Below are 24,566 nucleotides of genomic sequence, written 5' to 3'. Positions count from 1 at the left end.
CGGGTCCCGGCTCAGGTGAGGAAATGGCGTGAGCCTCCTGGGGGAGGTGGGGGGAGGGCGGGGGTCGGGGGTCAATGCGTGAAGCGGTATCCCGCCAAGGTGACGACGAGAGAGAGCGACAGAGTGGAGGACTGCTGTGGGAAGAGAACTGCAAGAGAGGAAGAGGAGGAGGAGGAGGGTACACAAGGAAGGAAGGCTGGCTCTGCTGTGAGACACCTTCACAGCTTGAATATCATTAACCACAGCCCCCTCCTCTTCCTCCTCCTTTCCCTCCTCCCCCTCCTCCTCTTCCACCGTCAGTCCGTTATCTTTGCATGACACTTTTTTCTCCATGTGCACGAAGAAACAAGTGCATAGTGGGTTTTTTTTTATTCCACCAAAGAGTAAAATATCTCCCACAGAGCAAATCCTGCCAAAACCTCATGAGGAGGAATTGATGATTCATGTCAGCAGAGATTACAGCATGAGCCAAATAAAGAGAGAGAGAATTTTGAGTAATTTTTAAGGCTACCAACAATCAATTGACCAAAATGCTGAATTCTTTTTTTTAAACACCCCTTTAAACCTGGTCGAAGGCTGAAAAGTTCGATTTGGACCTAAAAACTCAACTTTTATTGCCATTTCTTTGACAGGAATATCGACATGCAGCCTAAGCGGTGTTCAAGTGAAGCATTTTTTATTTTTTTATGAAGCTGCTTTTCCACAGCTTGATGAAACTCGTGTGTTCCGCTGCCAGTGGGGTTTAAGCCTGTTCGAACCAATCAGCGGTGAGTGAAGTCAGACTCGGACAACCCTTCAAAGGCTTTCGGTTTGTCCTCACTGGATAAGGAAAAAACAAATTGAGGACCAACAGCTGGATCTCAGTTTAGCTTCACTGAAGGTCGAACGACACGAACTCAGCATGCGACAGACTTCATAAACTCCATCTATATCGAGCTGATTTACGCCAATACGATAACAGGGTCCAGGCTGTAAGTTATGTTCTTCCAGATACATCGAGAGGGGAGAAAGCTATTTGCTAGAATCAACCGGTGAGTTTTATTGACTCATATCGGCAAGTAGCCAAAGGTTAGTACTCATACTCATCCTTCAAAAAGTTGGAATCTGATATGCCGGTTTTTAGCTGTGAATATGCCAGTGTGCACGTGAAGCTTTGTTTTTCCGTTTTTCCACTTTGGGTCGGATCAGGAAACTCATTACTCTCCAGTGTCTTCTGATTGACCTGAATGAACAACAAAAAAAGGGGTTTTTAATAAATCATTAACATGTTTTCTGTACTTTCCAGCATGCAGGTGTTATGATGTGCACCTGAGATATGTGTTCTCTCATTCAACCCCAGCAGGAGACCCTTCATCAGTGCATCGTCTTTCAGGACTCCATTTATCACTTGAGCCCCAAACGAGGGCTGCGCTCCACTTCCCCGCCACATTCTCAGCAGATTTATTTTAGACTGAACCGTAGAGGATCCGCCTGCAGTTAATTCTGAGGTCATAAACCTCAAAAAAGGGAAAACCACAAAAGGTAGCCGAGTGTTTTTCCTGCTTCATCTTTTTATCCTCTATTTTTCGGGGGGGGGGGGGGGAGGGCAGTTTAGGGGAAGTTGTTCCGCTGTCTTTCTGTCAGTCTAACCGAGGAGAATTTGCGGTGGTGAACCAGGTTCATAAAGAGATAAATGAGGGCAATCCAACCATCTGGGAGGCAGACACTGCGGCGAGATCTACAAAGAAACCTTCTGGTTGGGTTTCCCCAAAACTCCGGGTCTCGTGAAACTAACTAAAATAACCGAGGTGTTCCGAAACGCCACCGGAAAGCTCAGGGCAGCCGATGTGTAGCGCCTCCATCAAGACCAAAGCTGGAGATTCTTATCGAGCTGTACGTTTCACAATGAGCAGAGCAAGTGCTTCCTCCGCTCAAGTAGAAATATAATATTGGTAACATATGACTTTAAGGATATTTTTTTAATTAAATCTAAAGTTTTGACCTGGTTGTTCAGTCGCTTAGTTTGGGCATCATCTCCATATGTTCATCTGTTCAGGAAACAACAGTATTCAAGAATAACATGGGGCTGGCAATAAACTGCAATCTGTTTAGTTATGTGTGTCTGCTTATGTTCAATACTGTCTACAACAAACTGGCATGAAAATAAAATCTTCAACGGGAGTTCTTGAACAATAAAAACAAATAGCAAAATCATATAATAATAAGTCCACTTCAAAGGCATATTTCAAGGTTTTGGGAAATAAAACTCACATTTTGGAGGCAAGTAAAACAGTCTGTTTTCTGTCAGGCTCGGAGAAAAGACTCTCCAACATAGCACAAACAGAAATGTGGAAAGGTTTCCTGGCCATGTGGGCTTATTGGCTGTAACATAGTCAAACTGTCTCCCTCTTTTTATAAAATACTTTCTTATTTTTACATTTCTGCAGCACATTTATCAGCTGGAGGCGACACTTCAATGTATGTTGCCAGATTATTCTCCATCTGAATTTACAATTGAAACAATACTTGTTTTATTTTTGGTCGAGGGTTGAGAAAATATCAAGATGCTATTCAAAGCTGCCTTTGGGTGTAATTTTTCTGTCAATAGGTAAAATGTTTGCAACTTTTCTAGAGATACGACGAGCAGACAACATTTTTACCAGAGTAGGGACATTTGTGAACATTTCTCACCTCAACATGTGAGAATAAACACTTTTTAAAAAATGTAAGCTCCATGCAGAAAAGCCTTCAGCCCAGAGTTCAACTGTGGGGTTCTGGAGCTGATTTCAGCTGACTGCGCAGAGGCAAGTTACACCGTCACCAGTTCATCACAGGGCGACCGCAGACAGACGGACACTCACATGAACATCCAGGGGTATTTTGCCGTTACTAAATGACCACAAAAACATGTATCTGGAGAGGAAGCCAGAATACCAGGAGAAAATCCACACAAGCAGACACAGAGAAAAGCCCCCAGGCTGGAATCGAACGGAGACCGTGCCTCACAGCGAGAGGGCAAACCGCTACTGCTCACCGCAGGCCTCGCAGTAATTAGTTATGATAAACTCCTTTCGACAACATCCACGAGGGAACAGTGACGAGGTCAAATTTCCGTAATGCTTGTCAAATGATACGACGGCTTGTAGCACTGTAGGGCAGACTCTTGGTAAAGGTTAAGAATGTGGAGGGTTACCATAATATTGTGGTCCGTCAAAGCTTTGAGTAAATCCCACACGACTTCTGCTTCTGGCAAGACGTCTCTCTTCACCGCTGCTGGACACTTTCCCTCATGAAATACCTCAAGACTTTAAACCCCAACTGAACCTGGAGAGTGACGCCGAGACATTTGTTTGAGGGTAAAGCCGATTAAAGGAGATAAAACAGTACCACTGGTTTTCTAAGGTGTTACAAATATCGTGCCCGATATGTTTTGGGCTGTTCAACACCTGAAGAGAAAATGGGACTGGCCTTCCCTTGAGCATCTCTAGTTTAAAAAGTTGGATGGTTCAAATTCCAAATTTGTGAGCGTTTTCTGAAGTGAAACGGCTCTACTTCTTTTAAAACATTCCGATATGTGATTTTTGTGCATCAAATTAGCGATTTTGTATACTGATTTCAAGATGGCAAATAACGACGTGATTAATTCCCCCTCGGCCAGTTGAACTGAAAAAACTATTGCTAAAGTTTAAAGTACAGAGAAGAACATTACAATTATAATTATAACAGGCCACAAGGAAAACAGACATATGGCACGAAAACAGAGCACGTCAAAGCAGCTCATACAATAGAAGCAGGACTGGGAAAAACGGAGGACAATAAGATTGATTATAGAGGCCACATCTAAAGCACATGTAAAACATGAAACAAAGACATAACATTGAGGCAGGCAGCAGCAATGACCATGTCACATCAAACACACAAAGGGGACAATGAGTACAGTTCAAGTTTTCGTTGTCTATTCACCATTTTTTTTTTTTTTAGCTGTGTTGTAAAGGTAGAATATCAGTGTGATTTTTTTTTTTTTCATGGTGTTTTCAGTTTTGTGTTGCTTTACTGAAAATGACTGCCGACTAAAAGTGCTCTTCGTTAATGAAATTAGACGATCCCCTCATGGGATGCTTCTGGTGCTCTGACTGCTGGTAGGTTGGGTAATGAAGGAATTTAAAGGAGGGGGAGCAGTATTGCGCTGAATTTTATAGACCAGGCAGATGTTTTTGTATTTGATAACATTTTCTCATTTCAACAGTTTACAGTTGTTTAATATGATGCAAAGATACGAATAGCTCGGCTTCTGGTCAAACAGTTTAAGGGTTTCCTTGTTGAGGATTTTTTTAATTTTACTTTTTTTATTTAACCTTTATTTAACCAGGAGAATCCCATTGAGATTAAGAACCTCTTTTTCAAGGGAGTCCTGGCCAAGAGGCAGCAAATAGCAGGATAGTTAATGGCTTCAATGATGAGCTTATAGATTAACCCCAGGTGGCCATGCAGTATGTTAGGTGTGACGTAATCATAGCATTGTGTAAAGTTTGTGCATGTCTAATAAGTTTTAAACAGACAAGGTTAAATTTGACCCTGTTGCTCACATTCTTGATGTGTGTTTAGAATCAATGAGAACTCCCAGATACTTCAGTTGCGGCACAATACTAATGTTTTGGCTGGATGTTTTTGTATTGGAAAAAATGTTACATTCTCTTTTTGTGAAGAACATCCCTACAGCTTTATTCATGTTGAGCTGAAAGCAGGAGCAGTTCAGCCGATTGGTCATCTTACTCATGGCTTTGTTGAGTTGGGCAGCAGCTGGATGTTTTGTTTTGGCGCGCAGACAGACTAGAGCAGGGGTCGGCAACCCTTGGCACGCGTGCCACCTGTGGCACGCGTGGCACTAACACTGGGCACGTTTACATGCCACCCATATAATGGCTTATAAGGCAGAGCGGATGTGTCATGTAGACGTCCGAGTGGATCTGCTTCACTCTGAGCGGATTGTATTTCGGAGCCGATTGTACGAGGTGGTGTAGACCGATCGATAACCCGCTCCGTGTCTCATATAAAAGCTGCCTGACAGCGGAGCGAAAAAAACGGGGGATTATTTGTTCTGCATGCGCGCCCCCGTATGTAGTGACGTGACGACGTGCGCAGTAAACGGGAAACAGGACTGTCAAAAACAAGCAGAGCAGAAAAACATCTTTTTAAAAAAACCCCGAGAGAAAAAACACTGAAGAGAAGAAATGGAAGCAAATCGCGCTACAGCGAGTTGTTTAAAGAGCTCCATAGCAAAAAACGAGTGATCGCCCCGCCGGTGTTATGGATTAACTGGTTCCCGTGTTAACGAGTGACGGCGGACTTCTGTGTAAACACATGCTGATAACAGCAGCTGTTAAAGTAAGACTCATAAAAGACTTTAAAGTTATACACTCACTGTAACTGTAGAAAACCGACGTTCGCTAGATCGACTTCAAGTCTCATTCATCTATTGGTCACAAGTTAACACGGGCACCAGTTAATTCGAAACATGAGCATGCAGAGCACAAAACACAAAGTTTATGAAAGCACTTTTTGGAGTAACAGAAAAAATATCTTTAAAGATATGTTTGTATCTGCTTTATCTGAATGGAATACATTTCCAGGTATGTTGGAAATCTTTTTGTATTTTGTGTTAACTTGCATTTTAGTTGATAATGGCACACACACTGATGAGAAAATTTTAAACTGGCACTCCATGACAAAAAGGTTGCCGACCCCTGGACTAGAGTATCGTCTGCGTATGTTTTAATGCCCCCCAAAAAAACCCAACAGCAGCTCATTAACTTATAGGCTGAACAGGAGTGGGGCAAGTATTGATCCGTGTGGTACCCCAGTGGATAAATTGAGAGCTGATAAGAGTTGGTCGTTTACAGAAACATGTTGACTTCCATCAGTTACATGTGACTCGAACCATCTGAGTGAGACGGGGAGAAGGTGAACGTGGACAGTTTGGCATTGAGGACTTGGTGGTTAACTGTGGTGAAAGCTTTGTAAAGATCTAAGAACACAGCACCAACAACACCTCCTTTATCAACCATCGCTTTGACTGTCTCTAAAAAGAAACAGGTAGCTGTTCCTGCAGAGTGATGGGCCCTAAAGCATGAACGGACCGTTATTCAAAAACAAAGCAAGCTGCTCTGATGGAAACTTCTCCATAACCTTTGAAATCTCAGTTGAAATAGTGATTGGGCAGTAGTAACCTATGTTAAGGGGGTTATCCGATTTAAATATGGAGGTTATAATGGCAGTCTTCGATGCAGTTGGGAATATCCCCTGTAGTATTGACTGGATTGAGTGATAGGGTGAACTAGATGTTCTTCTTGATAATTGACATCAAGAAGTTTTATTGCACTTTTCAATTGCTTCCGCAGGTATTCAATTTATTGGGAGCAATGTAGGGTTCAGCGTCTTGATGCAGGCAGGATCTTAAGTAAATCAGGCCCTCGACTGGTGTTGGATCCAACACCCTTCGACTCTCATTTAAACAAAGTGGCAGAGAACATAGATGGGGAATCCGCCACGCTCGAGATCCACACTTCTCTCGCAGCGATCACATTCCCTCCACCTTTAATTTTGAAGAGCGTCAGGATTAAATACAGGAATGTGGACAGGAAATGATACAGCAATGAAATCAAAGTACTGCCTACTGAGATGGCTCTTTCTCTCTCTGTCTCTCTCACAGCTTCATGCATTTCAGTTGGTGGAAATAAACAAACTGAAGGGTGAGTGTGTGTGTGTGTGTGTGTGTGTGTGTGTGTGTGTGTGTGTGTGTGTGTGTGTGTGTGTGTGTGTGTGCGGGTGTCTGCATGCCATTTCGCTGTGGGTTGGACTCCTTGTCAGGGTTATCAGGTGGGATAATAAGAGAGCAGAAACGGGAAACAACAGTCTGGCACTCCGATCGCCCCGAGATACGACGCGATTACAGAGGTGGAGGTGAGATAATGTGGGAGAAAAGAGAGGGAAGACAGGGAAGAGCAATAGGGAGAGGCCGTGGAACAGAGAAAGGGAGAAAAGAAGCAGCTTTGATGAAGATGTGTCACAAATCTCACAATCAGTCAACAGGAGATCGGGGGTTTTTAAACCTTCTGCAGCCAATGGCGTGTCAGTGAGAGTCGAGAAGACATGAGGATAACCGTGAAACGCCGGCCTGTTTTGAAAATTCATTGGAAGAGAGCACAAAGCCACATCAAAAAACGCTCCAAAATACGTATGATTTGCATAACGGCGTACCGGAAAGATCGGGGATAAAATATACCGCAGTTGAGAGAATCAGTGTTCAGTCTCCTGCCACCAGTGGTTTAAACCCGCTGAGCCAGTGCGCCATATGGTCTTATTTGACTTCAGAACTCGGAAAACATGCAGTAAAACATGTCGGTTTCAAACATTTGATATATTTTATGTGCAGTGCTGCTTTCTTTAGTCAAAACGGTATTCTCAGACGTCTCACCTTCCAAATCTTTAACCCTTTGTTGGGCTGTGGATTGTAATTTGGTTACATTTACTTTCACTTTAATTTTCAAGTCTAATAGTCTCGCTTTTATTAGGTCCCATTTTGAAGTGAAAACAGAAGACTTCCATTGCATTTTGAGATTACGTTTACACAACAACGGTGCTCAGAGTCACTGAAAATATCTCCCAAGGTGGAACTTTTTGAAAACACTCCAGTTCCGTCTCCATGGAAATTGAGGAAAATGCAACTTTTCTCTGCGCTCATATAGTTTCATCACATAAATAAACAACAGTGACAGAAAATTCCAACAACATCATTTTCGGTGACGCTGGTGAGCAGGAGCAGCATTTTAGAAAAGCTGCACTGTCAGTTGTTTCCACTAAGACAGAGACGGAGAGTTTTCAAAAAGCTGCATTTTCAAAAAGCACTGAGCACTGCTGTCGAAATAAACAAACACCTAAAAATGGAACAAGAGTTTTCCTTCTACTTTTAAAATGATGTGCAACAAGGCCTAACATAGTTTCTGTTCTTTAAAGGAAAAAAAAAAATCACAAGAGTTCAAGAAAGGTTTCGAATCATCTTCAATGACAAAACTTGGTTGGAAACTTTATTTTCCAAGCATTGCCGTCAGTGACAAAAGCTTAAGAGATTTGAAACATTCACTTCATGTTTTTCTGTTGACTCCACCCTTACAGGATGATCAACATGTGTTTATGTAGAAACATCTAGTTTATTTTGTTTTATGCATATTCATAATTCCATACATTTTCATGCATAAAACACAGTGCTCATCTCTCTGGATCTTAAGACACGGATTCTAGACATTTAGGCTAACAGTGAAGGAGTCAACATGTGCTTTCAGTTTAGGATCAAGTGGGATTCATCATTCAGCACAGCGGGTCATATCTGATTTGGATCATTAACTTTACTGCATCTGAAGCTGAATTTGACCATTATTCCTCATGAATGTTCTCATATTTACAGCTCTGCTGTGGAATAACGGATAGAAATCTCAGCAGAGAGCTTGAAGTCTGTCAGACGGAGGTTTTTCCAGAGTGGAGTTTCCATGGTCCTTCTGACTGTGTATTGGCTCACACCAGCTTGCACCCACAATTTATGTATGTATTTATGTATGTATCGATCTTCATACGACCGACTGGAAACATTTTTTCCAGAAAAGTGGAGAAAGAGTCAGACATGCTCACATTCACTGCTACGGTCAATTCAAAGACACCTATTCACCTCAAATACATAATTATAGAATTTGAAATGAAACCAGTAGGAAAAAACATGTAAAAAGTCATGCACAGGAAGAACATGCAGACTCTGTACAGACAGGCCCCCAAGCCTGAACTTCAACTGAGGACTTCCACGCCGTGAGGCGAGAACACGGTGCAGCCGGCCGATTATCACAGTGAGTGCATACCTCCTGATTGTGCAGTGGTCAGTCAGACAAAAGGGGTTCGCAGACGGATCTCACCACATGACAAAAACTGTTTTAAAAGCCTTAAAGTCAACAATGTCAGTTGATTTGATTAAATTAGGAGATATCATAATCCACAGGGGTTTTTCATTAAAGCTATAGCATTTCATGTCCGATCCAGAAGAACCCTCCCTGCTGTTCTTAATCCTACATTCCCATCTGTCCTTGGTATGATGGTACGATGCAGTGGACTGCAGAGGAATGTCTCACTGTTCGGCGGCCTCTGTTTGCCCCGGTGGGTCAGGGTGAGGTACAAGAGTCCCTCAGGCAGGAGTGGAGTCAACAAGATCATTGTCTCTCGACTCCCGGTGACTAAAATCGTTTGTTGTGAGTTATCGATGGTATTTGCCAAATTTGTTGGAAAGTTTTGGCTTTAAATTTTCATTAGTTGAACAAATAAAACAGAATCTGTGCTTTAAAGGGGCTGTATCATGCTTTTTTAGGTAGTCCAAACCCTAGAAATGGCATTAACATGGTAATAGTTTATTTTTGGCGCTAAGGAAAAGTAATTTTGTGTGAAATAAAAGATTTTCTGGGGCTAATTCTGAAACCTGGAAGAGAAAACGCTCTGTTTCACTGAAAATCCCGCCTCTCCCCCTGTGGACTTTGACTGACAGCGTACTTCAACCAATCAGTGCTTCGTTAGCGTCTCTAAGGGTTAGCTTTAGCTCTTTAGCTCTAGCTTCTCTACACGGAAATACACGCGAAAACGTCTTTTCCTGTTAGAAACTCCCCAAGCGCAGACCCTTCAGACTCTTGCTCTTGCTTGACTGTTGCTTTCAGACGATGGTTAAAGTTTATCTCCGTAATCAGAGTTAGAAAAAAGCGGCAACGCTGATTGCCGAGGGCCTGCGGGAGGGGGGCTCAGGGGAGCCATCTTCTCCGTGTGACGTGAACGTGGGGAAACAGAGCGTTTTCACGGGTGCAGGAGGGGCTGCCTCTCTGAGCAGCACGAACAGGAGGAAAGCTCAAACATGCAGGCACGAAGGAAAAAAACGCTTTGGGGTGTTTTTGGTGAGTACATAACTATATAACAAGGTTAAAACATACAAAAAGTGAATTTTGCATGATACAGCCCCTTCAAACTGAGACATGTTCTCACTGTGCATGCTCATACACTCATCCATCTTCTCTACCCACTTCATCCAAGTTGGGAACTCAGAAAGTTTGAGTTTCGGATCAGCACAAAGCAGCGTACACCTCGGACAGTGCACGTCAAGAATGTGTCTGGATTGTAAGAACAACCTGAAGAGAACTGAAGCAGGCGAACGGGAACATGCAAGCTCACCATCAAAAAGCCCTGGTGAGAAACCAGACCTGGATTCTCCTAAAGACATTTTGCTGGGCTGCTTGCAAATACCCTAATTGGACAGAAGTCCCCATTTTTACTTGAAACATGTAAAACTTTAGTTGCAATTTGGGTTTCTGTTTACATCTCACTGGTGCCCGAAGCCACTGAAAACTTTTTGGAAATGCCTTCCAAGAACTGGAACCGGAACTTTTTGGCGACATTCCAATTCCGTCTCCATGTAAACGGGGGGAAACACGACCTTTGTGAAATGCTGTGCATGCATGCTCAGTGGATGAAGAATCACATTTTCCTCCAGACCATATTCTCCTGGACTTGGTAGTTTTCTAACTGAGCATCACCAAATTCAAAACATTCTCATGTAAATTGGACCAGCGTGATTCTGAAAGACTGGAGATCTGTTCAGGATGTACCCTGTCCTTCATCTCATCTCAACTGGGATAGATGAAGTGTTTGTGGACGACTTGCTTTGACCAGTACTGAAGGGTTCTGAAAGTCCTACAGGTACTGGAGACTACATAAAGAACACGGTTATGTTGGACCAATAAGTAAATAAATCAAAGAATTAGGTCAGGAAAAAAGTTGTGTTTGACGCAGAAGCTTCTAAAGGTCAGAAAGCCAGATAGAGAAAACATAACAGGGATTTCGATCCATCGGCTGATCATTACATTCATCCACCTCTTCACCATTAGAGTTCAGGTAGCTGGGATCTACAGGTTCTCCCGGGAAACACAGACCTCAAACAGAAGCAATGATCCGTCAGCTAACAAGAGTGTGTCCGAATTGAGGGCGGAAGCTACAGCACCCAGAAAAGAAAAGGAAAAACCCCGCAGGAAGAACATGCAAATTCCACACAGAAAGGAGATTGACATTAAAACAGAAAAAAACAAACAAAAAAAACTATAATAATCCTCTGGGAAATCCTGCCACTGTGTGACTTAAATTTGTCTCTCTAATGTATTGATGCAGCAAAAAAAAAATCCTCTGATGTTTGTCAGGAAGAATTAACTGTGTCTTTAAGGCAAGGAGACTGATTTTGTTCTTACTCAGGATCTGTCAGAGTAGCGTTTGAACTTTGTCCCCACGGTATTACATGTAGAACTCCCACACTCCAAAGGTATGCCCCATAAGTTAATTATACTCTCCAAAAGAGCCCTGAGGCATTATCGTGCATGTCTCTGTTAGCTCTGTGCCGTAGCGCTATAGACCGAGTTGAAAGAAAGCAGGTATGGAAGGGAGATGGCTGGACGGTCAGTGTTTGAGTTGGATTTTATGGATAATCACAATCTCATTCTTTTAGTAGTAAAACTATGTGGGGAATTACACCAAGCCAAATTCTCACGGGTCGGTTGGGGAAGAAGCGCGACGACGTCACCGTTGCCCCAGAAAGTCGACGGACAAACAGATGAAAACAAAGACGGATCTTATGAGCTCCCATGAACAGAATGTCCTGACGGGCCTGAGTATAAAACCCATCTAATTCTACCTTCAAATCCACCTCATATTCACCGTGCACCGGCGAAAGGCCGGATCAACATTCCTCGCAGACGAGGCGGAGAGACGACGATGCCAATCGCAGGGAAGTCACATGGAGGACAGAGGAGCTTCATGGGATAATTAGTATCAGCAGCAAATTTCACAGGAATCTCCCCACCGGCTGAGAAGCTCCTGACATTTCTTCACGACGAGGAAGAACAGTCTGCAGGGAGGACGCACCGATCCGGTGAAAACAGGTGTGACTGTGGTTTGAGCCAGTAAATGGGAGTATTCACAGAACTGGCCCATCTGATATGTTTACATGTACTTCCAACATATAATCTTTGAAAAGAAAAAGAAAAAAAAACTGGTTGTCTGAGTCCATTAGCTAAGTTATTTGGGAATATGAACACATCCAGTGATGTAAGGCTCAAAATGTTATTTTCCAAACATCTGTTTTCTCCTTCAAGCATGGCCATCCCGATGGTTTTATCATGAGCTGTGTAGAGAGTTAGTTTTATTGAATTTAACATGAAATGCATCTCCTCTGCACTCCCTGTCAACATTCAGCTGCTGCACCTCATGTTTATTGTTTCCTAGACTTTTTTTTTGTCTCGTTTCACATATGTATGGATGGCAAAAATAAATCAGATTAATAGGTATACATCCACAGAGACATTGGTGTTTCGGGCAGATATCTTGGAGGTAACTGGAAAAAACACCATTGTCTGAAATGGGTGATAAGACTCAGTTACTCAGACGGGTCAATGATCTGAGCCCCCACAGGCACAAACTGTGGAGTTGGACATTCCGGTGGGGGATGTTAGAACATCATCGCAAATAAATCTGGATTTCAGAACCGTAATTTGGGAGGTGATCGGTTACAAAAGCCGAAGTTTAAAGTTGTTGTACAGCAAAGAAAAAAAGAGCTTGTCATAAACTCAACATATGAAAGTCGTGGGTGGCCAGTTGAGGAAATGTCTCTCATCAGATCATCAACTCAAGGATGAACTGGTTCAATCCTTTTTCCCCAACATGTGCAAAGAAAAAACGTTATCATAAAGAATGTTACATCATGTAGCATAAAGCTCTAACTTTATTCGATTAAAACAGTGGCGTTAAACAACAAACATGCAGCAAGATCTTTAAAATTCAGCTAATGCTAATCAGGGGTCATGTGGATGCGATGAAATGTTATTTGCAGTGGGAGATCTTTCATGTTATTATGAAGGAGACCGAGTTCAGGATGAATAAAGCACACCTTGGTCCGGTAAACAGGAGTTTAGCTAAAAGTAACCATGAGCTCCTTGATGACATTCTGCTACAATCTGTGTTGCATGTAATTAAGATAACATGCATATTTATTTCATTGGTTTTTAAAGTCTATGTGGATGGGTCACCACTCTGAAAGCTGATTGCTCGCTTCCTTGGATAATTGAAACATGAAGGAATCAGGGGAAACTCACCGGCGACTCTTCTTCACTTATAAATAGTTTGCGCAATGGACAAATTGCTCCTCAGAGGGGAATTTGGCTGGCCTCAGCCAGGAGGAAGAACACGTTTTTCCCACAGTCACACAGCAAAATGAAGATCTCACCCCTTCATCCCAATAATTGGAAAACACAGATCCTGAGTGAAAAACGCGGCGCTGTGTTTCCAAACAGATCTGTGGTCGTCTGGCCAGGTTGGCTGCTCCATCTGCGCTCCTGTAATTACCCCCTCGGCGAGAAGCTCGGCGGAGGAAGTGTTGCCTCCCGTTTTCCAGCTTTGTTTGTTGCGGAGACTCGATGGTGTGGGATCGGAGGGACTCTGCCTTGGGGGGGACACACACCACATCTGACAGTCTGAGGCTCGGGAGCAGACGCTGAAGCCACGCCACCTACACATCTCCTGCCCCCCCCCCGAATACCAAACAGGCCACAAGCCCCGAACTTCCCCAAACACTCTGCGGTCTTTCTGTAAATACGCCGAGGGGCGAAAACACTGCCGTTACTCCAAAGACGTGTCCCGATTCAGGGGCCGCATCACCCCAAAGACGTGGCCCCACTCCTCGCAATGTGGTACGCTGGTTGCCTAGCAACCGAGGTACCACTGTAATAGCACAGGAATGAATAAAAAAAAAAGCAAAAACAAAGCACCTTGATGCAATTTTTGTATATTTTCACCTTCTGCAAAGTACCTGCATTTTTAGAGGATGTGAATGGGTGAATGTGATGAACAACGTAAAGGGATTTTTATTGCCAATATTAATAGAAAAACCAATAGGATTTCAAACGCTATTTCATGAAAATGCCTTATATCACTTTTAATCGAAGTATTTTAAGTGCTGTAGTTGTTCCCTTTAGGATTGTCTCTGAGTATCACCTCTGTGACGAGGTTCGGCACATTTATATCCTGAGATTTGGATGAGCTCGGACTGTCGCTCAGCCTTGTGCACTGTCTTTGTAGGTCCCTCCATATCAGTGTTCATTCATTAGAGCTGAGCTCCCTCAAGTTGGGCAAAAAAACCCCAAAACAAACAAAAAAACAAATACCAAGGGAACCCCATCAGCTTCAACACCTCGTAATCCTACATTGGATAAAGAGACGAATGGGTGAAATGGGCTGATCACATAATAAACACACTTTTCCAGCATTAAGCAGTTGTAACTTCCCGCTGATCCTTCTCTTCTCTTATACTTTCTGACTTTCCATGTACGGCACGCATGGTTTCACGGCCAGCTACTCCCCGACAGCTTTGATCAGTCAAATACTTGGCGTGAGGCTTTCGGCCTGCACTGGTTTGACGCTGAAAAACATCCAACTGTAATGACAGGTTTTCTGAATGCGGCCTCGGACACCCACGCTCCAAGCAAAACAAACAGGCATCCAGAAATTGGACTCGAGGGACCAAAAGCAGCTGTTTTCATTCAGTTTGTTCCTGTTTGCATTGATGTCTGATAATGCAAAAGATCTACTTGCAAAAAAAATGGCCCAGTGCCAAAAACAGGATGGCCCAGCTCAGGAATTAATGATGCAATGATCAAATATATAAAGTTGTGTAATTAAATAACATTTACGAATTTGGAGAAACAAGAGGACAGAGATTTGATTTATGATCTTTGCGGTTTGAGTTTCAGGCTCCATTTAATGTCTGGCAAAAACTGCAGACCTCAGATTAACCATGAGCACATCAGAGACTTTTTAAGGTAACAAGAGAAAAAAAACAAACAGGAAAAATATCATGCAATTTGCGGGCAATTTTATTTCTTTTACAACTAAAGGGGAATAAACGGGCCACATGTTTCATTTCTTAAAAAGCAAAGAGCAGCTGTTACAAAATAAAGCCCCGGATTGTTCCAGTCACTGATTGTCCAATTAGAAGTTCTTAATTGTTTGTTATGGAAACATGAAGCATTCCAGACAATCATTTTCCTCCTTGCGCAGATTTTCACTTTGATTTACGACCTGAGTACTTGAAGACAACAAGCTTGACAAATAAGGTCAGATCAATAAAAAAAGAGGCCTCTGTAATTGTGCGGTGCAGTTTTTAACGGTTGTGCACGTGTAGGCCGCTCTTTCATTACCCTCTGAATTGATACCTGGGTTAATGTCTCGCAGGCGTGTTGGCACGCGTGGGTAGAACTTGATGCAACACATTAAACTTCAGATCTTCTGTCAGATTTCCATACGTCGGTCTTTATCTTCACAAGACGAGTTGCCGCAGCTTTAATCACGCGCTAGCTCCTCACAAGTTTCTAAGTGGATAAACACTCAATCAGCTCATATTTCCGCTGAAAAAAATGATAATTCAGGAGGACGAAATAACAACGTTGATGGAGAAAAGCATGAATATATGTTTAAGTGACTTGATGCTGGTGATGAGAAGCAGTAATGAGACGGATGAAGGGAGCAGAGAAGGGGAGGGATGGAGCCGAGTGGGGATGAAATAAAGGCCTTTCCTGACATTTAACATTACAAGATGAAATATTTTCGTTCGAGGTATTCAATCTTGTATCTCACAAATTAGCAGGTCTTTTGGTATCTTCCAAACTCTCACTGGTGTGCCGTTTGTCAGAGTGCCAGGAGTTAAAAGAGTTTTAGAATTTGTGATGGCTCTAAGATTCAAGAGAATTTTGGAATTTAGAAGATCTTCAAACTTAGACAGGACAGACAGAGGTGAGAAGGGATTCAAACCCAGAGGACAGGGATTCTCCACTCAACTCAGCAGAGATTCACATGCTGCAGACGGATCGGGACTGGAGGTTTCAGACTACAGTCCCACAGTCATGGATATTGCAGGGGAGAGAGAGATCCTGCTCACATAAACATTAAAGAACAATCTTCTTCCGCCACACCTGCCAGTCACACAATCCAGACGCATCCCTGGGAGACGCAGCAGTGGTGCTCCGAGGTGACGAGCCTCAGATATTCAACCTTGTATGCAAACTCACTTTCCACCAAGAAGAAGCTTCACATCAACCTTATCACAAAGTTTCAGTTGTCATTCCAAATTTAGAGTCTTACTTGAACCAATTCAAGTTGTCTTATTCTCTGTCCTTAAAGAAACTTTGCAGACTGACACATTTTGAAATAAATTCACAGTGATTTCAGTTTTCTGCTTCCATTCCCTTTTTTTTTTTCTTCATTTCTACAAAGTTAAACGCTGGAAAAAAAAAGGAATTTGGACCATTCCCGCTCCTCCGGCTTCCATACATTCAAGTTTAATTTCAGCTCAGGAATGGACTCGGTTTAGCCCAATAGCCTTACGTTTAGCCCTCCCTCCCCTCTTCCTTCCCGACCGCACTTTATATCGACGGTACACAGCACTTTATGAGGTCTGATGTTTGGTCAACCCATTCCCCCTCGCCCTCCTCCCTCCCTTCACCTCGAGACGGCAGCTCGGTTGATGTTTTGATCCTCAAACAGAAAATCCGACACACAGCGCTGCTTCTCATTAGCAGCGCGATTCCTGTAAAAGCGCATATGGGATGAGAGGAGAAGATCAGGGACAAGAGGAGGAAAATGAGGTGACAGGAGAAGTTCTGTCCCTGAAGCAGGGGTGTTCACAGTTTTCCTCGTTTAGACTGAGCACTACTTGATTCTCGATGTTTCTATCGGCACTGGAAACACTAAGCAGCTGTATGTGATGCCAGTAATGAACAATAATGTGACTGGGGACTAACGGTTTTGCTCACTTTCAATTGATGTGACTTATATGATTGGATATTTTGTTGGAAATGACCTTCCAATTCCTGGTTTTTAGAGGCGATAACATCTCAACCCCTCTGCAGATTTCCGGTGTCGGGCCTTGTTCCGTGTTTGCGGTTTTGATGCTGTCAGAAAACAAGCTGGGCATTAACAGATGTGAAATACTCCAAACTCCACCTGCGTGAACGCACGACAACATCCTAATGAGTAACAAACACAGCTAAGGAACAGGCTGATTCAGATTCATGGCGGTCTTGTTTACATATGATGACATGTTTCATTCATTTGATGAGAATCATTAAAAAATCATGGTAAATGAAGTCATGAATGAATAAAAACAACAACAACAACAACAACAACAAAAAAACCCACTATGTGATATAAGTAATTGTTACAGCCAGCAGGTGACGAGTTGAGTCTAGAATTAAATCTTGTCTTGGGGCAAAATTCAATTAGTTAAAAAAAAAAATTACATTAGGCTTATTTCTTAGGATAATAAATGACTATATTTACAAAGAATGGTTCCAATAATTATCCAAGAATAAAACCAGATTTTTTTTTTTGTATTTTCCAATTGCATGTCGACCAATAGGAGCACACAAAAGTCCCGCAGAAGGAGGAAGAGGTACTACAGTGTTTTAACTTGGACCAACATGATCTTAAGAACTACAGGCCGATATCTAAACTGGCTTTTTTGTCTAAAATGTTTAGAAAAGGTGGTGGCGATACAACTTAAATCTTTTCTACAAACAAATGACACGTTTCAGTCAGGGTTTCGTAAGCACCACTCTACAGAGACTGCTCTACTGAAAGTGTCCAGTGACATCTTGATGTCAGCCGACTCGGGGAGATGCACAGTGCTGGTCCTGGTGAACCTGTCTTCAGCTTTCGACACAGCTGACCACCAGATCCTGATAAACAGGCTGCAGGACCTGATTGGCTTGTTAGGTCCAGAGCTCCAGTGGTTCTCCTCCTACCAGGCTGGTAGGAGCTTCAGTGTGTCAGCCAACCACATCATGTCTGAGCCAGCCATCCTGCAGTGTGGTGTGCCTCAGGGCTCAGTTCTGGGACCCCTCTTGTTCCTACTGTATGTCCTTCCCTGGGCCAGATAATCCAGCAGTTCAGTGACGTCTCCCACCACCTTTTTGCTGATGACCTACAGCGATACTGCTCCTCCAAGCCCTTGGAAACCCACAAACTGAGCTCGCTAATAAACTGCTTGTCACAAACCAAGCAGTGGTTAAGTGACAACAGCCTCCAATTAAATCCAGAAAAAAAAGAGACCCTCATCATCGCCCCGGGCAGTGCCATCCCCACTATTAAGCAGCACCTTGGTGATCTGAGCCCCTCAACCAAAACCAAACTGAGGAATCTTGGGGTGATCTTTGACAGCGCCATGTCACTGGACCACTCAAGGCAACTGGTTAGAAATTGTTTCTTCCAGCTGCGGAATATCGCTAAGCTCAGACACATGGTGTCAAAAAATTAGCTAGAAACGATCATTCATGCATTCATATCCTCACGACTGGACTACTGTAACAGCCTGTTCACTTGCCTCAACAAGAAAGAGCTGGCTCGTCTTCAGTACGTCCAAAACTCAGCTGCGAGACTATTGACCAGCACCAACAGGAGGTCCCATATCACACCTGTTTTAAAATCCCTCCACTGGCTCCCTGTTCTGTTCTGTGTTCATTTTAAAATCCTGGCGCTGACCTTCCGAGCCCTACATGGTCAGGCACCCATGTACATCAGAGACCTAATCAACCCATACAGCTTGGCCGAAAACCTGAGGTCCGCTGAACAGAACCTGCTGAGAATCCCCCGGACCCACTTTAAAACTAGGGGTGACCGCTCGTTCACGTCCACTGCGCCTTGCCCCTGAAACGAGCTCCCCCTAGACTTGCCCTCCCTGGACTCAGTGGATGCCTTCAAAAAACATCTAAAAACACATCTGTTCCAGAAGGCATTTCAGACCCACTGACACAGTGTGTCTTGGCGGTACCATATACTGCCTATACGGTTTCCAACACTCTGCTTTTATGTCGGAGCAATGTCGACAATCTCTTATATGTTACATGCGCTTTTGAATGTTCTTTTATCTTTATATTTTGTTTTTTGGTTGTGAAGCACTTTGTGACTCCTGGTCTGTAAAAAGCGCTATATAATAAATTTTACTTTACTTTACTTACTTTAACACTGCATATTCCTTGGGATAAGTATAAATTATAGTGCAATTGATGATAGACTACCTCTAGCATCACAAGAATTACAAGTGGGTTCTAAAATCTTATGAAACATATTTTTGCATTTTAGTTTTAGAAAAGAAAGCAACGTTTTGAAAGCAATGTTCATTTACACGGAAATCTCAGAAATACTGAAAACAGTTTTCATGTTGGGGACTAGTGGGAGCAGTTGTTTGCTTTTATAATCAAACCACACACACATACAGTCAGAGAACAATATGTTCTACACAACAACAATGGCAAGAGCACAGAAATCCATATTGACAAACAACCAAGTTGGATTGCTATTACGGTGGCTGTCAACTCTAAAACTACCAAATCCGGGAGAATCTGACGGGAAGTCATGGACACTCTGGAGGAAAACGTTATTGTCCATCTGCAGCACAGGTGCAGATGAACTATGTACAGCGGCCGTAGCGCGCATGTGTCTTCATGGAGCCGGAGCCTGAGCGTTATCAGAAATGGGTATTTCCCCCACATTTTTCACAGGTACACAGAGTTCATCCGCTGTATGTGTGGTCCATCGGGAAACGCAGCAGCAGCAAATTCAAACCTGGAACATTCCAATCACAAAGCTCGCTTCACTTCATCTGCCACTGAGCCCCAAGAAACTTCCCAATTCACAAGACGATAAAGCATTGAGCTGTTTTGTTGACGACCTATTACTCTCGCTCATCTAAATCACAGCGTAGCAGAGGCTTGACTGGAAAACCATGTGTTTGTTCATATTTTTTCGCAGTATTATCTTGAGTTGAAGAAGGAGAAATTGGAATGAGGAGAAGAGGTGGAAAGAGATGTGAAAAAGAGTGAAGGGAAAAAATGAAAATGTATCTTCAGGGTGTTTGACCTGAGCTGCCCCCTCTGATCTTTTTAGACAGTATCAATAAACCAAACATTAAAGCTTGTCTCACCAATGTCTTTAATTCTTCCCTTTCATTCTTATCTTATTCCTTGTCTCCACCTGTAGATTGTTTCTCTGGATGGTTGACCTCAGGTACTTGAATTCAGCCTTTTATCGTGTCCAGCCTGAGACACACCTGAACAGTAACCTGCTGTCCAATCAGCTTGATCTGTCACACTGTTAGGTGGAAGGAGTATTTCAGCAAAGGAGACGAGCTCACCAACACAGATTTAGACTCATTTGTGAGTAAACTTGCTAGAAATAGGCCTTTGTGTACCAAGAAAAAGTCTTAGATCTTTGAGTTCAGCTCATGTAAAATAGGAGCAACAATAAAACTGTTGCTTTCTGAAGTATTTTGTATCATCTCCAGTGATTTTCATTCCAGACCTTCTCTTTTCTACCTGCACTTCATAAATCACAATATCATCGACATACATCATGATCCTCAGTCTCCAGAATGAACTCACTTCTTATTTCAGGAAGTAGCATTAACTGATAAAACTATTATGATTACAACATGTCGTTTTTTTACGCCATTTGTAACATTGGTTATGTAACGCAGAACATATAAACAATGGTTTTATAGAAGTCTTGAAGGTACCAGAACATAGTCACCTGACATGAGGACTCAACCATTCAGCTATCAAACCAGAGAGACACACACAGGTAGACAGATCCACAGAGATTGAGAGGATTGACTCTAAACAGGCTTTTCTTTTTTTACCTGGATGCTCTTGTGTGGCCCAAAACTGACTATAAAGCAATGAACTGACCACGGCTAATGCAGCATCAAAATGTTAAATCAGAGTTAATTCATGTGACTTTGAACAAGATTCTTGCTCATACTGGCTAGAAATGTGCTCCATGCATGTAACAAATGTTAAAGTACTCCCTTTGTGGTCACTGATTCCAGAGTCAAATCAACCACACTTTTTCAGCACAACACTTCCAGACAATGAAAAACTAACAGTAGAGGCAGGCGTCTTCTGCAGGCTGGTGTTCTTTGGATAAAACATAGGTTTGGAACACTAGAGTCCAATCAAAGCGCTAAATGTGGGTTTCTCTAAAAAAAATATAGGCAGATCAGCTTTAAAAGCCTTTGGAGCTGTGCTTGGAGAGTGTTCGGTGATGCACCAGTAAATTTCTGCTTTGTTTGGAGCAGTGACAGAAAGTTAATTCCCCACTTTCAGAAAACATATTCTGTATCTTACTGTAATTTATGTTTGGGAGAAAAGCCAAACAAACATCTGCAGAATTCATAATAGGAATAGATGAGGCACGTGCAATGAAGAGTTGGAACCTTAATGAACGTTAACGTTAATGAACTTTGTCAAAATCAAAAGCACAATGCAGTTTGGAATTGACCTGATCATGAAATTTATGCACTTTTGTACACTAGTGTGCTTCATTTAACTTTATTATCCTCTTATGACTTCTTGCACAATCTTAAATATTTTTTACATTAGAAAAATGTTTCCTTAAGTACTGATCAGATCTTTGAATGCAGGTAACTGTGTAGCTGAAAACAGCTGTAGAGCTGCAGAGCTGCTGTCTCTCTAACGTGCTCTTCGATTAGCATTAGCATGTGTTTATTTTAACTGAGTTGGAGCAGAATGCAGCTACTGTTTCTCCCTTGTTTACCAAGCTAACCATCAGTTCTCGCAGCTCCATCACAGTAATACAAACAGATAAACAACCTTTAAGGCCTGAAGCTGCTGTACAGCTGGAGGAAAACTAAAGCAGTCGTGGTGAGAGAAATCACACTCCGTACAGAGAGGCTTTGTTTTCACGCTGGTTTGAACACTCCAGCGCTAACCCAAACAGCACCGTTCTGCCCACAATGCAATCATGGAGACGAGAACTATCAGAATGCAGTTTGAAAACAGCGACTCCTGCTTCTGAAGATGTCCTGACAGCGAAGAGTTTGAGATTTAAGGCTTGATAACAGACTCAAATGAGAGCTGAGGATGCTTGGACGCCTCTGCGACTGTGGGTTGTGATTCTTGTCGTCTCCTCAACATCCAGCTGACCTCAGGAACACACCTCGGCTGCTTCCAGACCACATACTTCATCCTGTGGCAATAAACTCACTTCAGGAGTCAAGAGAGCAAAACCAATGAAACTGGAGCGCTCTCTGAACGAACTCCCCCCGTGTGTGTGTGTGTGTGTGTGTGTGTGTGTGTGTGTGTGTGTGTGTGTGTGTGTGTGTGTGTGCTTCAACCACCTCATCTCCATACACCGCTGTGTGATAAATGATGATGGCTTCTTGTGTTTTCACTCCCGGCGGGTGGAACAGCGACCGTCTTCTCACATATATCACACCGCAGCCCCGACTTACGGCGGCGTGTTGCGACTGGCACAAGAAGTGAAGATAAGAAGCCGGTGAGGTTCGAGAGAAGAATCCCCAGGAGAGGGAACGGCTCGCACCACAGCGGTCAAGCAGAGCTAGCTCCGCAGGGTGGGAACCTCTCAGACGTTCTGCTGACAAGAGAGGAAAACATCCTCACCCTCAATTCATCGCCTGTACCACGGCGCTGCTGAGAGCTGCTGAACCTGGAACGACGCAGGACTCACCCTGCAGAGGAACTACATTCATCCGGACAGACGACTCTCACCTTCACGATCCAGAAACAGAAGAAAAAATGATGGAAAAAAAAACTGTAATAATATCCAATATGTTTATCCCAACAAGCTAACAATGTAAATGCTTCATTTTCTATATATAATCTGGGAAAAAAAGGAGGGGAGTTACAGTTTGTGCTCCATCTCTCCAGTGATCCAGTCCCACCCGGATCACCTCCAAGGACATTTTAAAAACTTTTCCCCTGACCTTGAAACACACATTTAAACTGGGTTAGGAGTCCCTTTGCCTCCAGTGTTGGTTCTAGTCTGGATTTAAAGTCACAGGAGGAGCTGACTGAGATGATTAAAAACTGAACTTCTCCTGGCTCTTCCCCTGTCGGACTACTGGCTACATGTAAGAAATAAGTATTCTGTAGCCAAGTAACCTTGACTGAGAGGGCCTTTACATATTTTGAAGCATTGCACTGGGTTTGCACATTGGGTCTCCGACCAGAAGCCGATGCTGTTTGGGGGGCCTTGGCATGGTAGAGTCTGGGAACTTTACCATAAATCTATCAAGTCCCAGGACAAAATGGAGTCATGAGGCTGCCATTGTTATTGCCCATCTGCTTGCACATGTTTACATGAAAATGAACTCAGTGTTTCATCCATTCCTTCATTATTGCAATCAACCATCATCATCCATCAATAGTAACAAAGAAACTAATGGTAAACACACACGCCATACAGAAAGACCCCAAAGACAGTCACTAAAGTAGATTCTCTCAATATGGGACACACTCAATCACAGTAAATGACTCAAGTACCATATCATGTTTTATATTATACTTTTACATTGTGAAATAAATTAAAACTGTGTGTATGTGGAGGGTAAAAGGAGACATATAGCTGTTCACTTTAAAATCCAAAACATTGACCTTTATTCACAGTAATTGGTCCTTTTGATCTGAACAACGTCCACAATATGTAATCATGCCTCTGAGCATTTTTAGAAAGACACACTGATCAGTCTGACAGAAAAAGAAAATTATCTGATGGACAAAAATCAGCAATATTTGCTCATTTGCAGTTTTTCAACTTTGATTCCAACTGATCTAAGACTGTTTGGCCTGAAATATAGTACGACAGCACATTTCAAGGGCTGGGAGGACAACGTGTGAAATATCGTGCAAAACTTTTCCAATATTGTGGTGGAACATAAAAAGATAACATGGCGTCATTCAATTGGCAGATTTCCACCACAACTGCCAGAAAATGCTTCCACTGGTCACTATGGAAAGCCACAAATAACTGCTACCTCAGTTAATCCTTTCAAAACTTTGACAAGCACCAAGAGAATGAGGCCAAGGTGACCACAATAGCAGAGACTGTCAAATTACGAAAAAGTAATTGTGTGTGAACAAGCCGAACTGAAAGAGCTGTTGTTCAGCCTGCTTCACGCTTTTATAAAAAGTGACTGTGTTCCATATGGAAGTAGACTAAATGCATTCCTCAAATTTCCACCTTCTCCAAAAAAATGGCAACAAAAATACATTGCTTCCAGTGGATGGACTGAGCTCATTGCATGGTGAGTGAATGAATAAATGTGATAATCACCGTAAGGCACTTCAGTGGGGGAAAAAAATATAATTCATTTACCACATTGGTTCTTCCCTTTCTTGAGTAGATAGAAAAAACTCTATGCTGACAAGAAGGTTTAATTTCAGTCTTTTAGTCATCTGAAGTAGAATGAAACTGAAAAAAAAACCACACATGCTGCTCAGAAATGCTCAATACAAGAAACAATTCACCTTTCACACCAATCAACGTGGCAGCAGATCATCATCAAAGCTTCTATCAACTTTGAGTGTAGTTCGTTATCAGCAGAAACACATGTAGCACTGAATATTACATACCGACCAGGCCTGAGAGGAAGATGCTCTGAA

This window comes from Salarias fasciatus, chromosome 15 (genome assembly GCF_902148845.1).
Source record: "Salarias fasciatus chromosome 15, fSalaFa1.1, whole genome shotgun sequence".
In the NCBI taxonomy this organism is placed as follows: Eukaryota; Metazoa; Chordata; class Actinopteri; order Blenniiformes; family Blenniidae; genus Salarias; species Salarias fasciatus.
Note: the sequence above shows the minus strand (reverse complement) of the source record.